Source organism: Vicia villosa, linkage group LG6 (genome assembly GCF_029867415.1).
Source record: "Vicia villosa cultivar HV-30 ecotype Madison, WI linkage group LG6, Vvil1.0, whole genome shotgun sequence".
Lineage (NCBI taxonomy): Eukaryota > Viridiplantae > Streptophyta > Magnoliopsida > Fabales > Fabaceae > Vicia > Vicia villosa.
Genome location: NC_081185.1, coordinates 145,869,186 through 145,873,610, shown reverse-complemented (window position 1 = coordinate 145,873,610; position 4,425 = coordinate 145,869,186).

Below are 4,425 nucleotides of genomic sequence, written 5' to 3'. Positions count from 1 at the left end.
TCGTAACTGAACCTCTTCTGAGACGCAAGGCTACTCAACTGACAACTTCGCGCACACCCGCAGAACTGACACATCGCAACTTTCTAATTTTCCTCTCCTACAATTAATCACGAAATACTTCTAATCATCTTCTTTCAAGATGTTCCAACTCAATTACCAGTCAAATCTTAATTCCAAGTCACCTTCAATTCGGGAAACAACAAACTCCAACAACGCTTGCACCGTTGCCAACAATAGCCTACTGAATCAATCATCTTACAACTGAAACATAACCGAGAAGCAAAGCTTCTCCCCCACTTGTTTCAATCTAACACCTGCAACAAAACAAACAAGTACCGACAGTGATTCACTCACATGTCGTGTACCAAGGGATAAAACGCCGACAGTATACAACTATCGCGCAACTCAACTGACTCGACAATTGGCCGGACGGACCGACCTGCTCTGATACCACTATTGTAACACCCTTTTAAACCCCGCAGAAATTAATAAAATAATTCAGAGTAAAACATGAAAACAAGGATGCCACAATTCCAATTAAAACAAATTTATCATAACTTCATTGTCATGCTTTCACTAAGGGACAATTCATCATAATACATAAACATCTCATGTTAACACAGCGGAAAATTCATCATACGGATAAGCATAACATCATCTATGCAATATCCCACAGAATTAATACAATAACAACACGATAGAGTATCATCATAAACTCTAAACTAGCGTTCCCCCAGTGTTACAATATCAGAGCATGACACCTGACGCTACACTAATACACTGACTTATGAGCTAATCCTCACCAAGTCGAAAGCAGCTATCCTCAATCTGAAAATGTCAACAGTAAGGGTGAGTCTCATCACAGTTAACAAATGTTATTGCATCTTAAATAACAACACATCATAGTTATATCATTCACCCAATTTCATCATATTCAGATTATCAGGAACGTCCATCATTTACACAAATGCCAACAGAACACATCTTTCAAACAGACAATCATACTCAACATTAATTCAACAAAACACACAACCAACACATCATCAATATTTATAACACTGGAATACTTCCAATCATGTTATAAAAGTATGCATATGTATGAACTGACACTATGCATGTGGTACCAACCTCATCAAATGGGAATAACCCATGACCGATCCAACATCATCAAGATACGGCCCTGCCAGCACAGATTCCACACAATGGGAATCATGCCCTTCACTAATCCAACACACTCTTATGGATACAGTATCATCAATGAACATGAATGAATGCAAACATACATGAACATACTTATACCATCGTCAAGTCTAATGAGTAACATCGTCAAATACTCATTTCATCATCATCATCATCATCATCATCAACATCATCATCATCATCATCATCAAAGTATGTTTATATACATTAGCATCATTCAAATACAATCAATCATCATCATCATCATTAAAGAACATACATGTGTCCACATCAATCATCATCATCAATAAGAAAAACACACATGTATCCACATCATTCCACAACAATCAATCATCATCATATAATTCTCAACAAATCATCACATCATAATGTTTTTCAAAACAACATCTTATATTGTCACATTTCATCAAATATGTCAACAATACATCATCCAATTAAACAAATCGTCACATGATTAATATTTCAACATAGCATGTATTTAACACATCTCATCACATATATATATATACAATACATCATTCACCAAGGAATAAAAATCATATTTAAAAATATTTGGATTCACACCTCATTCCATCATTTAAACACGTAGACCATCTCGTAAGATTCATCGTGCTCGAAACGACACTAAAAACAGACCTACGGTTCGAAAGTTACACATCATTTAACTTTTCCAAGAAAACAACCATCGCTACAGCACGCGGCGCAACCAAGGTTCGCGGCGCGACCTGAACCACACAAACGAGTTCGCGGCACAACATATGCACGCGGCGCGAAACGAGAAAATAAGTACGCCTTCGCGGCGCCAACACTGGGACGCGGCGCGAATTAGCGATTTCACAGACTTTCGGGTCTGCGTCAGATCCTGCGATCTCGCCCAATTTGAGTCCAAAACTAACTCCAAACATCATATACAGGCAGTTAATCATCAATTGCATCATTAGTCATCATCACACATCAAAACAACACATAAGTCAATCAATAATCCACGCAATTTTCATCAATTCATAACCTCCCCAAACCTAACATATAATTCAATTGACTCAACAACATCCCTAATCAATATTATTATCTAAGAACACGATAATAGATGATAACCAGAGAGTCCCCCCTTACCTTATCCAAAGATTCTTGATTGGTTCTTTTCCTCTTTGTTCCTCTTCACGTACCAGCTTTCCAATCTCTCATCTCCTCTGCTATGCTTTTCACGTTCCTTTTTCCTTTCTCCCAATTTTCCTTATTATTTTTGAAAAATAACATTTTAATTAGTAAAGAGCTTTACTAACATAGCACCCCCTCTTTACTAACACCACACTTGGCCCAATAGCTCATCTCATAATTCTTTCTAAATAATTCCACAAAATACTGAATAATTCCAAATAATAATTTAATTTCCGATTAAATTAAAATTAGAAAATATGGGGTGTTACAGAGAGCTTTTGAATTTGACAGCGTTTATGTATATTTGTGCAAAGTGTTGTCTTCAGCTTCTCATCAGAACTTCTATTTATAGGCGTTTGAGAAGATGACCGTTGTGAGCATTTAATGTGTTCCGTGATCCGTACAGCATTGCATTTAATGTTTCACTCTTTTGTCAACTACCTCGAGCCTTGCTTTTCCTGCTTTAACTGACTTTGCTGTTAATAGCTTCTAACGTTCCTTTTGTCAGTCAGCCTAGCCTTCCATCTTGTACTTGCTTTTGATATGATGTTTGTATAAACAATGTTTGAATATCATCAGAGTTAAACAGCTTGGTGCAGAGCATCTTCTTGTCTTCTGACCTTGAAGTGCTTCTAGCGTGATACCATGAGAACTTCAGTGCTTCTGCTTCTGATCTCAAGTTCTTCTGATGCTTCAATAGACCATGTTCTGATTCTGCTTGACCATCTTCTGATGTCTTGCGAGAGCATGTTCTGATGTTGCATACTTGAACCTTCTGAGTCAGTGCTTCTTGCGCTGATTTTGTGCATACTCTTTATATATTTCCTGAAATGGAAATTGCATAGGATTAGAGTACCACATTACCTCAAGAAAAATTCATATACAATGTTATCATCAAAACTAAGAATATTGATCAGAACAAATCTTGTTCTAACAAAATGACATTTAAGAAATTTATATAGGTCCTAGAGGTTAGGCACAAAAAAGTGAAGAAAAGAACAAAAAGATTTGAGTCAAATCACGAGGTTATGATTTGAATCAAAAGAAAGAATGTCTTGAATTAAGATAGTAAAATGAGGAGGTTGCCATTTTGATTTAAATCATAACTGGTATTCGTAGTTTGAGTCAAGCAAAAACATGATTCAAATAATAGTTGTTTTAGAAAAATATTTGAGTCTCGTGCTTCAAGTTAAAATTGCAAGTCATTCGAGTCAAAGATTTCTATGATTCGAATCATACACATCTCTAATTCAAATCAAGTAGTTAGTAGCAAAATTCCAATTTTACCTTAATGTTGGATTCGAATCGGCAGTATACTTAATTCGAATCAAGCTTAAAATTTTTGTTTTAAGCTTTATAAATTATGATTCAAGATACAATCAATTCATTGAATTGGTCAATTTGCTCATGCTAAAAAAATACATTGATATAGGTCTAACGTTGATTCATTGAATTCGAGGGTTGCTCAATGTACAAATTTAATGAGATAATCAAAATTACTGAATTACACATAAATTCCAAATAATGATAAATTAAATTACAGACATATCAAATTTAATAAAATATTAAAATAAAAGTTGATATCGACTGCAATTGCAATTTGTACCCTTTTCTTTTAGAGGGATAACTCACAAAGATACATCTAAGTGCACGTGAACCTAACTTAGTTTGATGTTTTTTATGGACCTGGAAAAAGCTACACAATCAAATACTCGAGATTTGAGACCATGCAACATAGAAGCAAAAGAGAAAAGTGAGATCATAAATTGAAAATGACTTACATAACCTATAATACGAGATGACACACTATTAATTAGATAATCAACAGTAAAAAATGACTTTCCCCAATATGATTTTGGAAGATATGTTTGAAAAAAAGAGCTCGAGTGACTTCAAGTAAGGGACAAAAAAAACTCTATGACACCATTTTGTCGTGGGGTGCCGACACATGTAAATTTCTGGATAATCTCTTGTTTATTGGTAAAACTATAAAAAAATTATAATTGACAAATTTTTTACCATTGTCACAACATATTATCTTACTACCTTTCTGATTTATAAGAAAAT